Source organism: Equus asinus, chromosome 25, assembly GCF_041296235.1.
Source record: "Equus asinus isolate D_3611 breed Donkey chromosome 25, EquAss-T2T_v2, whole genome shotgun sequence".
Taxonomy (NCBI): domain Eukaryota; kingdom Metazoa; phylum Chordata; class Mammalia; order Perissodactyla; family Equidae; genus Equus; species Equus asinus.
The window spans coordinates 52,398,511-52,411,688 of NC_091814.1; the positions used below are offsets into that span (position 1 = coordinate 52,398,511).

Below are 13,178 nucleotides of genomic sequence, written 5' to 3' on the forward strand. Positions count from 1 at the left end.
CCGCGCTTGGTGTCGGACTGCGCGTTGCCTTATAAAGGGTCGCTGCAAACAAACGCTGAATGCTATTTTGGCTTTTCCCCTTTTATTGTAAAAGCGAAAATACTCTTCGGATTCTTTTCGGTTAGCGAAAACAGGTACGAATGTAGGTCTTCCGTGAAACAAAGTGGCGTAAAGCGAACTGTGGATAGTGGGGGAAACGGTCACAGCACGTTTTTATCCTACTGTGAAGCTTCAGGCAAAGACCCAGAGGGAGAAAGCTATTCGCTCTGATAGCTGCACTGATCGAATGGCTGTCACAGCTGGGGTAATCCGCAGGGGGTAAAACAACACTGTCCCAGGAGGAAGAAGAAGTAAGTAGATATTAAAGAACACTGGGTTCCAATTACCACAGACTGAGGTGACTCACAGAGTGACGAGATTTCTTTCCGCCTCTTGAGAGTGATTTTTATCCTTTTCCTCTTAGATTTTCTTATCTTCTTGGTGGCCTTGGGAATATGTGCCTCTGCCAAGTAGCCTTCAGAAGCCTGTAAGCAAATAACATACCCAACATTTACAAAGTGTCTTACAGTTTCCAAAGCAGCTTCACATATATCATCTCATGAGACACTCCCAGGCTCCCTGAGAGGGAGGCGTGGTGTCATTCCCACTTGGTAATGATAATGACTTTCAGAAAAGTTAAGTGACTTTCCTCAAAGTCACATAGCTCTTTTAGTGGCAGGGCCTAGATTCAAGCCAGTAGGCTGTCTGATTCCAAATTCAGTGTTCTCTTAGCCACGTATTGGAACTTAGAGAATGACATACTGAGTAGCAGTAAATAAGATATTAGAAGCCATCTGTCTGTAGGTAATAGCTTTTCTGGGAGCCCAAGTCCCTGCCAAGGACAGAAGTACAGAAAACTGTCTTTGGGGGCCATTCCATGGACGTCACCTGCGGCAAAGGGCTCTAGTTGGGTCTCTTGAATTCCAGTCTTCTCCACCATGTTTGGAATCTTGGAAAATTTATCAAACCTCTCTGGCCTCAGTTTTTCTATGCATTAAATTCAGCTAATAATAATTATCCTAGTGACATCAAGATTTCTGTGAGAATAAAGTAAATAATAAACAATATCTCAGGAAACCTAAATTGCAATATGAAAGTGAGAAAAGTATTATCCTTGTCAATAATCATGTAATAAACAACACAGCAAGCTTTGGTTTCAGTTAACATTTGATGTATGTCCATGGGCCCCCAGGTAAATACTGAAGGAGTTGACTGGTATGGTATGCACTTATTTTTCTAATTTGAAAAGACACTAAGACGTATCAGTATAAAAATCATCCATATTTCTGATATTGAAAATTGATGTAAAGTAAGAATTTAAAGTCTCCTGCCCTACTGTCCACTCCACCTTCCCCGTTGCCTCTTAGTCAGCCCCCAGAGTTAATCACTGTTGGCGGCTTCTTGTTTCTTTCCTTTGGTTCCTTGATTTTCGTGAATTGTGCTACCCTGAGAAATAACATTGCTATGCAAATAGTGACCACACCTTAGAATTACACAGGGCTTTATAGTTAATGAAATACTTGCTGGCATACTGTCTTCTTTGAGCCTCCTAGGAGTCCTTGAGACGTGCTCATTATGGCCTCCATTTTGTAGTTCAGGTAGGCAAGTATGAAGATCATTTACTGAGTGTGCACTAAGAGCCGGATAATGGGCAGGCCATGGGAAATCAAAGCCACGAGTCCCAGAGGAGTCATAGTGTAGTGAGGGAGATAAAAATGATATGTATCTACATCTCCACGACACAGATCTGTCCAAAGGACAGGAAGACCATAGAAGGAGTAAACTAATTCTGTCTGGGCCAGGTTGAAAAAAGGGCGAGGGGATATTTCATACAGGCGATTACAATGAAGTACAATTTTGAGTGATATGAAAACCCAGAGAAGCAGTGTTTACTCAAGGTCAAACCACTAGAAATGACTCAAACTCATATATGGTGCCTCCGAGCCCAAGGTTCTCTCTCCGTACTCTGCCGTGCAGTTTGTGGTTTGCCCATTCAAAGCAGGCATGTGTCGTGTAATGTTTAACCAGAGTTAAAGGAATCGCTCGGCTTCAAAGATAGTTAGCACAGCTGGTGGAGAAATGTGATTGCCTGAATGGATTCTAAAGTTCATGAGATCACCAGTCACTGTGAGATTAACCTGCATTTATCAGGGTGTGGATGGTGCAAAACAGGGAAGTAAGTAAAGTTTGCTTTTGTGACATTTTCCCCCAAAGCCTTCAGGGTTCCTGCGTCCTCTTGCTGTCTCTGGCTTGTCCGAGGCCCCACTGTGGTAATACAAGCAGGGCTGGCTGTTCCTTAACCTGAGTCCCAAATTATCCATTAACATTGACCAGCAGTGGCTGGTAATGATACTTATCAGGTTGCAATGGAATCGGGCGCATGTTACCATGACATGATCAATAACTAATAATTATCTGAGGTGATTTAATGTAGGTAATGTTTAATCCATTTTGGCATGAGATTTATAGAAACTACAATTCCTTAACTTGAAGAGATGGCTTTCTACAGGTGCAGTTTGAGATGTTGTGCTGCCTGAGGGAGGAAATACTATTTGTGGTTGGCAGCGGGGAGTTAGAAACCACCACCTCCGTGTCTACAGGATGGCGGATCTCCCAAGAGCAGAAGGAACCCTGACTGTGCCCCGCTTGCTTGTTTGTTTTCTGTGCTGGGGTGACTGACTGTGTTGGTGGGGAAGGAGGAGTGACAGCTTTGTTTATCTAAGACAAGGACGACACATGGCGTGTGGAGCCCGGAGAAACTTGCTCGCCTTGGCCTTGTGTCTCATCACCCCTGTGGCAGGAAGGAAGAAGCCTGCTGGGGTTGAGGGCTTTGGCAGGACCACGTCTGGTTTCCTGTTCTTTGGGCTGCCATGGTGCCAGGGGGCAGGTAGCAGTGGGGAGCACCGGATGCCAGAGGAAGGATAGCTTAAAGAAGTCAATAACTCCAGCAATTAGGGGAGAAAAAGCTATCCCTAAACATGTCCTGTTTGTTTCAACCAACAAACACTATTATTATTTGAGTTACTATTTGGACTATAAGAACTCAAAGGCCCTTCCAATGAGAGCACTCAGTGACTTCATGACCATGACCAGAAGGGGGCCAAATGAGTGGGAGTGGGGAGTTTTTGCTGAGAGAGCCAAAAGTTTGTTTAGCCTGTGTCTGTCCCCATGACACCCCTTTTATTTCCAGGCCTTTCGTGTTCACAGGAACCTGCATGGGCAGGCCCTGTGTCTGCTGTGCTTACTACTCTATTACAGCACGTCACACAGTGCCTGACACAAAAGACAAAATCAGTAAATATTGTTGAGTGACCTACGTGATGATCTATTTGAGGTGAAATCGCATTAAACCATTTCCTTCTCTACATTCTAAAAATCGTTCAGACTTACACTTAGGTCAACAAATGAATAAAACTCATGCATAGGAAAAAAGGCTAGAAAAGGAAATAATCAAAATATGGGAAGTATGAATAAGTTTATTTCTCTCTGTTCTTTTCTTTAACTTTCTGTTTTTTCTGACTTTCTATATGAAGAAGGATGTTGGCTTTAATAATAAAAAAAACCTTTAGCAAACTTTAAAATGTAAAATTATTTTGTTGGCATCCATCTGTTTTCTGAAGCAATGACAGCTACCTACTCAATTCCTACAATGTTTGGGAAGGTTGGAGCTGTGAGTGGGCTTATATACACACGTGCACATATGTGTACACGTGTGTATGTGTACATATGTATTTTTATATACTCGTTCTTCAAAAGTTCACTGTAACCAAATAACCAAATAAGAAAGACAGGGAATATCCATGCTGTCTTCCAGAACAATAGCATTACGTACTTCCTCTATGGACATTTGCAGAAGTGATCCCCCAGCTGATTAATTCTACAGTCTTGTCTCTTGCTGGACCCATCTCCCCATCATTGTCCCTACATCCTCCACTCCCACCATACTGAATTATCTGACACTCCCTGATGAGGCTGTCTTGCCCATCTCTGTGCCTTTGCACATGTCCACTTAGAAAACAACTCATTCAAGATGCCGCTCACAAAGGCATCACATACTACACGAAGCCCTTTTGACTCCCTTCTCAACCCCAGCCCCCACCTTTATGGACAACTGATCCGCATTCTTCTGGATGACCCTTTCACCCATGAATGTGCCTATCACAGGCCTGGCTCTGGACTGTGCCAATCTGGACACAGTTGTCTCTCCACTAGACTTAGGTTGCCTGAGGGTGTTCCCAGTCCCTGGCACCTGGAAGGTCCTCAAGAGGTGTTTGATGAATGAAGGCATACATCTGACTACAACTTTCCAGTCCCAGTGACAGGCTAATGACATGTGATGACACCAGTGGGAAGAAAGGAGCATGTAGGAATGTATGTTTAAAATTATGATGGAAGTCAGAGGAAAATGAGAATTCATTGCAGCCAACTTTAGGAAATGTAAACTGACTTGCCACTTATTTTGGATCTCCCAGTGCTTTACTTTGTTGTTTTTGTCTAGAGATGTTATCTGAGATTATGCTGTTTATATCTTGTCTATCACAAATTCTAGGGTTTGGTGGTAAGAACACAGAAACTAGTTTCTATGCTACCATGGCAATCACTGCTTGTAAAAAACAAAATAAAGCAACTTTTCTCCTTGAGCCCGTAGAAGAAACGCCAGCTTTGAGATGCTGCCTGATTTAGATGTAAGGTTCATGCCCAGTACTCCAGGATAAGTACAATAATTATAACAGTGTATTCAATATAATGATAGTAAATGCTGGCACGGCTCTTACCATGGGGCCTGGGGACAATGGGTATTTTCCACTCTGGTGTTGCTGCCTTCTACCACCATCCCATGGGGCACCACGCTCTGACCCCAGCCTGAGAAGGGAAGGGCTTTTTACCCTGACCTGACCAGGCGGAGGAGGGAGGGCTCTTCCCCCTTTCCACTGTCTCTCTGACTGATGAGAGGTTTCACGGAGTTTCAGAAAATAAAATAAAACAGGGCTTCCAGGATCAGGGGGAGCCTGTAAGGTAGGGAGAAAGAGAAAAGAGGCTCTCATGTGCTGAAGATGGGGCAGAGGTACAGTAAAACAAGAGATTTGAAAAATGGGAATTGGAAGAAGAAGAGATCAAGACAAGAAATGTGTAAAGGAAATAAAATAGAAGATGATGGGAAGAGACAAATATACATATGGAAACTGGAGAAGAGAGAGGGAGTGACAGCTAGAACTAGAGAAAATGCTGTGAGTGGAGAGAGAGGAGTAGAGAATCAGTGACTTCATTGTATCTAGGTTGTGTGTTCCTCTTGGGGAACATGTGGCCTCCCGTTGCTTAGACACTTAAGCCCAGTTCAAGATCTTGAGCCAGCTTTCCATGCATGCCTTCCCTCTTCAGACCCCACACATATGGTCTATCATCTCTCATCTTTGCTGCTGCCACTCTCTGTCTTTCTTCTTGAGGCTCTGTCCCTCCAGGACTAGCCATGGTTTAGGATGAAGATTTCTCAACCACTCCCCATCCTATAGCCTTTTTATTACCAGTCAATTCAGGGAAATGAGGGGAAATCATTCATTCATTCATTCATTCATTTATTCATTTCCCAAATGGAAGCCTATCAAACTTAAAATCTAAAGAAGATTTTTGCTTGGCATACTAGGGCATAATATGGTTCTTGACTCACTTGCCAACCTCATTTCCTGTCACTTATCCTTTTGCTCACTTCACACTGGGTTTCTTGCTATTTCTCAAATACAATAAGCATTCTCCTCTTGCATTTGGCTTTAGCTCTAGTTGTTTTTTCCTTCTAGAATGCTCTTGTGGCAGATATTTACATGGCCCTGTCTTTCAGTTCATTTAAGTTTCTGCTCAAATGCTACCTTCTCCTAAAAGCCTTCCCTAGCAAAGCCACTGAAAATAGCATTCCTTATCAATCTTTACGGTTGTACTCTGATTTTTTTCTTCCATATCACCAACTACTATGTAATTCCATCCATCCATCCATTCATTCATTTATATATTTGTCTTTGTCACTGGAATGTAAGATCCATGTGTTGGGAGACATTTCTCCATGAGTCTCTCATGTTGTTGCATGTCCAGACTATCTTTTCCAGTACCTCTGTTTAGTAAACACCCTGGAAGGTAGAAATAGAGTCTTCCTCTAGAGCAAAGATCAGGAAAGCTTACAGCACATTAGGAAAGATTCAGATTCCCTAAGCTCAGGATTCCTCTCCTGTAATGCAGCCCACTGAAATTGCAACTGTCATCTGATACCCCAAGTCTCAATTCCCACATGGTGACCCCAGTGCAAGAAAATGCTGATAACTCTTGCATCCAGGAAAATGTGGCAGGTTCACTTTTAGCTTGCAAGTGGGGTAAAATGTGTTCCTTAGCTAAACTCTTTCAAAGAGTCAACAATCAGCCATTCGCTTATATCTTGATGAAGAGATCTCCCTGCCCCAACCTCTCCCCGCCACTACCTGTGCTATAGCCTCTGTTTCTCCGTTAGGCACTGTCACTGTCTAGAGCACAATGGATGGGAACATGCCTTCAGTGAAGCATCCCAAGACCTAACCCAGGACTCACTTATGTATCATAGCTCAGGGAAATTCCCAACGGGTGGGCGCAATCTCAAATCTCCCATTTCTCCAGTTTTGCACACAGAAAGCCAGTTTGAGTAATCCCTGACTTTTGTCCAAGTGTTGCAGAGTTTTTATTTTATTTGTGAGGTTATTTACAGAGAGTCTTCATTGTGCACAGGCAAGGCTGAGAATTTCCAAGCTTGTTTTGGTGTCTCTCTGATCCTCAGCTGTCTTGAGAACATTTGATTCACAGGGCAGTGCTGTGGCTAACGCTAGAGGATCACTTTGTGAGCCTAGATTGTTATTTTTCCTGAATTAACCTAAGTATGTTTTTAAAGAGATATTGGTATTTATTTGCATTAGTAATAGAGGCACATGCAACAAATGTTATCCCCAACGATCTTGTGTAACTGAATTTTGATAGGTCAAATTGTACTTTCTCATTCAATTACATTATAATTCTAGAGATAGTAGTATTTATTTTCATTGCTTAATGGTCTGCAATTGGGAGTGATTACTGCCTCTATTTTCATTCTCTAAATGAAAGGTCTATTGAACACCTATTACATCCACAGGATAGTGGCAGGCTTGCAGTAGAGTGGGCAAACAAGTGTGCCCTAATCAAGTTAGAACATAGTGCATGCCTTAAGTATAAACAAAATATTAAGTGTTGGTATAAACAAAACGCTACGAAGGTTTCTGAAAACAGAGTGATCAGGAGTGGGTTCAGTTCTTACAACGTCAAGCACAGGCCTGATCTCGAATAAGTCCTCCATAAGTGCTTGTTTAATTGAATAGGGAAAGAGAGCATATCTTGCTTGGAAGATCAATGGTTTTACAGAAGAAATGTTATTTCATATCGATCTTGGGAAACAGGTAGGCCAGTGCGAAATCTCTGGGAAAGAGGCCAACATTTTAGCAAATGGATTCGAAAGTGAAGAGACGAAGTTCTCTGCCTTTGGACACTTTCTAGCAACTTGTCATGACTTTATTCTCTCCTCTGCTTTGTTACTAAATAGAACTAGTAATTATATTAGTGATTCTTACTAGCAGTAATGATTACTGATTAGTGAAGTTTCTGCATCACCACATTACTCATTGTTGTCTTCTCTATTCCAAAGAAATAATTTTCATGATGACTAATGTCTTTTTTACATTTTCAAAGTAAGTTGAGAACCAAGGCCACTCTAGGAAAAACTGTGAATTAAGGAGAGTTTGTCATTAGCTTTCCTTCCCAGGCAACACTTATGTTCTGGATCACAATATTTATATTAATATAGGCTTTTCTTGGGTCTTGGCTCTTGAAGGGCCCACTGTCTGCTAATCCATAGTGAATTTTCTTGATAAACAAGTAGCCAAAAAGTTATACCATAATAAGTTGCTTTTCTCTGGTGTTACATACTTAAAGATGGCAGCATGGGGCTGATCTGAAACTCGTGGTCATAAGCAGTGATTCAAATGGTATGAATTTTATTCAGCATGACAAGCTGGTAGTCAAAATATATTAGACTACATGCTGCTACATTTACATGTTGGAATCATAGAATTTTAAAGTTGAAAGGGAACTTGAAAATCACCTAGTCTGACACTCTCTTTCTTTTTTTTTTTTAAGACTAGCACCTGAGCTAAAATCTGTTGCCAATCTTTTTTTCTTCTTCTTCTCCTCCTCAAAGCCCCCAATACATAGTTGTATATTCTAGTTGTGAGTGCCTCTGGTTGTGCTATGTGGGACACCGCCCCAGCATGGCCTGATGAGCGGTGCTGGGTCTGGACCTAGGATCCAAACCAGTGAAACCCTGGGCAGCCGAAGCAGGGCGTGCAAACTTAACCACTCAACCACGGGGCCGGCCCCTGATTCTCTCATTTTGAAATAAGGAAACTGAGGCCTTGAGAGGTAAAAACAAAGAAGTAAGCAAGCAACTAAGCAAACAAACACAACTTATCCAAAGTCAAGAGTCAAGCCAGCAGCACCAAGTTACGTGAGGCTAAAATTCAGGTCTGTGGATGTGAAAGCCAGAGTTCTCGGCAACTTAAAGAATCATCACTTATCTATTGTTCTGAAAGAATTTAATCTCTAATTAAAAACTAGTGTCAAACTGATAGTTAATGTCTCATGTATGAAAGAAAAAAACCTGAATATTAATTATGAGCCAATTGCCTATTACAATTTTCTCTCACATTACATCAAAGATAAAGCAATTTCCATTCTACAAAACAGAAAACCTGGTGGTTTCTAGGGAAAGTGCGTGATCTAAGGTCATGCAAAGCATCAGTGGTTTAGCTGGGATCAGGACACAGAGCCTTGGCCTTCTCCTTGAAGTCCTCACCTCGAGTCCCAGAATGTCTTCACTGGGGACTTATTTCAACCAGTGTTCCCACTGGTGTGTAAGTTTTAAACTATAATTAATCCATGCTCAAGAGTTTATGAATGTCCCAAGGTAATTGTTGTCTGAGATACAAAGAAGCAGGGTCTCTGCCATCAAGGAGTTTCCGTCTGGCTGGGATGGGTCTCAGGGGGCATGTTCCATCCACGAACAAGGCAGTTAGACGACCATAGGATTTGTAAGTTTCCACAGGTGGTTTCAGTCTTATGATCTTGATCTGTACACCTTGGAGCAAATAATAGTAACAGCAGAATAAGTAAACCACAGCAAACCTTTTGACTCAAGGCCTTGGATACTCACAGATTTTCTGTCTGGCATTTTCATGCCTTTCAAACTACCTATTAATGATGCTGACCTTTTTAGTAATTTGATTCTGACAATGGCACAGCAGCAACAGAGCTCAAAGGCTGACAGCCTGATGTGGGCAAGCCAAGGAAGAAGTGACTGCTTTAAATTAAAGAAAGACTATTTGTGCCTCTATGGCAGGCAAATTCCAGATTAAAGAGGAACTCCTCCCCCATCTTTCACACTATATCACACCCACCATCTTCCTGTGGGTTTATTTCCCAGAACTCAGAAAAATTGGCTGCCCATTTGGGCCTCCAGATGTAACAGGCGCATTGTTGACCACTTCATTTGTCACTGAGTCAGGTTTGGAAGAGTCCTTACCAATCATCTCCTCTAACTTTCTTCTCGAAGTAGTGTGAACTCTTGAAAGTTCTCCAAAGCCTGCTTGGATGCTTCCAGTGATGGAGAACTCAGCCCCTGGATCAGCCAAGCAAAGATCCCACCCATCTACATTCTCAGGAGGGGCATTCAAGAAAAATTGGGTGAGTAGATCATAGAATCATAGCCTCAACATCCTTCTCTTCACTCTTTCCTTCTTTCTTCCTCCTTCTCTTCATATTCTTTCTCTAAGTTACAATGTTTTCTCAGTATCCATTGAGCATCCAACAGGTTGATTCACAATTAACTGAAGAACCATTTGAAAATGTGTTTTGGCCACCTAGCCAGCAGTCCATACTTTTGGATAAAAGGGGAAAAGGAAAATTAAAGATTACTTTTAGCTTAAAAAGTATATGCAAACTAGTTTGCAAAAGACGAACTGAATTTTCTGTCAGCCCCTCCTCCTTTCCCCTGGCATAGCGCTTTTCCTGAAAGAATTACATCAGGCTGGAAAATTTAGCTTTTGGTTTGTGACCAGATTCATTTCCTGTCCCTCATGTGTTTTATCAGAGAGTTAGCTTTTAAACAAAGGGGAAAAAAATCTCTCTTTCTCACACTGAGCGCCAAGATTTTAAACTATTTTTCAAACATCTCTGACTTGTCTAATCATCAAATTCACTTCTTGAGCATTACCCTGGACCTTTCTAAACTATCCCTTTTCTTGGATCTATGGATGATATGTCCAAACGGCAGAGACTTAGTGCAGGCTTATTGTTCATACTTACTGAGCTTCCTCATTCGTGGAGAATAACTGATGGTCAATTCCTGTAGGGCCTCCACTAACATATATAGCAACTTTGTACAGCTTGGCAAAATACCCATCTTTGAGTCGAAGCAGCCCAAAGTTGTACAACTTGGCCAGCAGAAGGCAACTTTGTGAGAAGCAGAAAGCATTCCTTCCTCTGAATAGACATTGCCCTACACCAGGCCTGTGCTTTGACTTTGTATAATAAGGACAGAAGTGGTAGTTAAGCTACTATTAGCCCTGTAATAAACAAACTCAAAATCACCAGTGGCATTTTGCCATGAAAGTTTGCCTCTAGTTCACGTTAACGTTACTCATCAATCTCCAACAGGTATGTGGGAGAAGATAGAGGATGGGGAAGTCAACCTCTGCTTAATCTCTTCAGCCTAGAGATAACGCTCCTCACTTCTGATCATATTCCATTGATATGAGCCAGTTTCTTGGAGCCACCTAGGTGACAGATGAAGGAGGAACTGGGAAGTGTGGTTCATATCTGGTGGCCACTTTTCAGATCCAAGGAGATTTTGTGCCTGATGATTTAATAAAATGCATTTTGAGCAAGTCAAGGTATTTTTGCAGTCTTCATGCATATAAGGAAGGCACAGAGCTGCTGTTGTCTATCTGGGAGCCCAGCTTCAATCGCTTTTCGGATGCCAACTGCTTCAGGCCATAAATTCATGGGAACATGGACTCGGGAGTCAGTCAGGGTTGAATTTAAAAATCTCACAAATTGCTTAGCTACTCATTGTCTCTATGAAATATAAAATAGAGAGAAAAAGAATTCCAGTTAAGCATAATGAATTGAATGACTTGCTTGTCTCTGCTCCTCCTGAAATCCCAGTGAAATGAGTGAAAAATGTAAAGAAGTTATAATCTGTAAAGCTTTAAGGACAGTGACAGCAGATTAGAAATGTCAACACAATTTCAGATGATGGCTTGTGAACTCATGAATGGTAACAGGTTTCATATAATGAAGAAAATAAAACTTTCCAAAGCAGGGTGAAGGCGAGGAAAGCCAAAAACCAGCAAACTGATTTACACCACAGAACTCTATAAAGTCCCAGGCTTGGAAGAACCGGGTACTTCTGAGAAAGGGAGTATAGAGTGGGACTGAAAACAGAACTGACCTGAACAGCCTGGGAGCCAGGGAGGGACGAAATGCCACACATTATGGGGCTTAAAGAAGACAGCAAACTGAGCGTAAGACTCCTTGCCTCCTTCCACTGCTTGGTTCCCAGATTTCAAAAGTCAAGATTATTTTCTCTCCTCTCTGGAGAAATTTCTGGGCAAAAGAAAAGGTCTATACATATTGCTGTTGGAGATACGCTGCTTTCCTACAGCTGCTGAAACGAATGACCACAAACATGGCAGCTTAAAACAATACAAATTAGCTTACAATTCTAGAGGTTTGAAGTCCAGAATGGGTCTTGTTGGGCTAAACTGAAAGCATTGGCCTTCTGGGGACTCAAGAAGGTAATCTGTTTCCTTGCCTTATCCTGCTTCTAGAGCCTGACAAATTCCTTAGCTTGTGGCCCTCTTCTTCCGTCTTGGAAGCCAGCGACATCAGACCAAGTCCTTATGCTGCCATCTGTCTGGTTCTTTTTTCCAATTCATTCTTCCACTTTTAGGAACCCCTGTCATTACACTGGGCATACTCATATAATCCAGGATAATCTCCCTACCTTAAAATCAACTGATTAGCAACCTTAATTCCACCTACAAATTTATTTCTTCCTTGCATGTAACCTAACATATTCATAGGTTCGGGATTAGGCCATAGATCTCTTTGGGAGCCGTTCACAAAGAAACATTTGTGTCTCAGTCTGATCACCCTGTGAGTGAGGCCCACTGGCTCGGAAGCTCTGCCCATACAGAGAGAGCTCCCAATTGGCTTTTTAGAGCCTCACCTTTATATATGAACTCATAGTCAAGGACCACCAGATATTAGGAGACCACTCAGAAGTTAGAGAGACACATAAATGTACAGACAAACACACACACACATACAGATCTACGTACCACACCCACCCACATCTACGCTTGCATTTCCCTCACCCCCGTACACAGCCCTAGTGCACATGGAGCGAGGATGTCCGTTAAGCACATTAAGCCATTCTAGAAGGAGCAGAGCTTGTGGTATATTCTCTCTCTTCCCCTAAAGTGGGAATAAAAGAAGGACCAGATCCACTTGTTTATCAAAGGACAGATGAAAATGGGGGCCCATTTGCCTGGGCATCTGGGTCCTGTGGTCCCACAAAAGTAGAAGAAAGGTCCTTGAAAGAAAGTCTATGAAGGGAATTTTCTAGGAATAAATAAAGATTTCAGGGTCTGGGGTGGACTTGGAATACCATTGTAGCCAATGGCACCAGGTCAGGAAAAGTTATTGGGTTTTTAGGTAACACAATTGAGGCTGGGGGACATGGCCGCATATACCATACAGGTCCACCCTGTATCTCTCCCAGTCTTCTCCTTCATTCACTTCTCTTCTCCTTCCCACATCCTGTTATTTCTCTCTTCCCTCTGTATAACCCTTTCCCTCACTCTTTTTTCCTCCAGCCTCCGCTGCATGTTTTTCTTTCTCTCTACTTATTTGTGACTTGAAGTCCCCATACTATGACAATATCCACTTGTACACCAGAGTCACTGTAACTTTCTCCTAGTTTTCCTGAAAATTAGTTTGATAGAATATTGCTATTTCTGGCATATTGTTTCTCCTGCCTT

At 42.1% G+C, this 13,178-nt stretch overlaps 1 long non-coding RNA gene across 1 annotated transcript; it reads left to right on the plus strand.

Annotated features, from left to right (window-relative positions):
• Positions 1–2,100: 2,100 nt before the first annotated feature.
• LOC106841544 (uncharacterized) lies at positions 2,101–11,015 on the plus strand. Its single transcript, XR_001400665.3, has 3 exons — positions 2,101–2,215; positions 9,686–9,816; positions 10,789–11,015. It is a non-coding gene; the product is annotated as an uncharacterized lncRNA (long non-coding RNA).
• Positions 11,016–13,178: the final 2,163 nt, after the last annotated feature.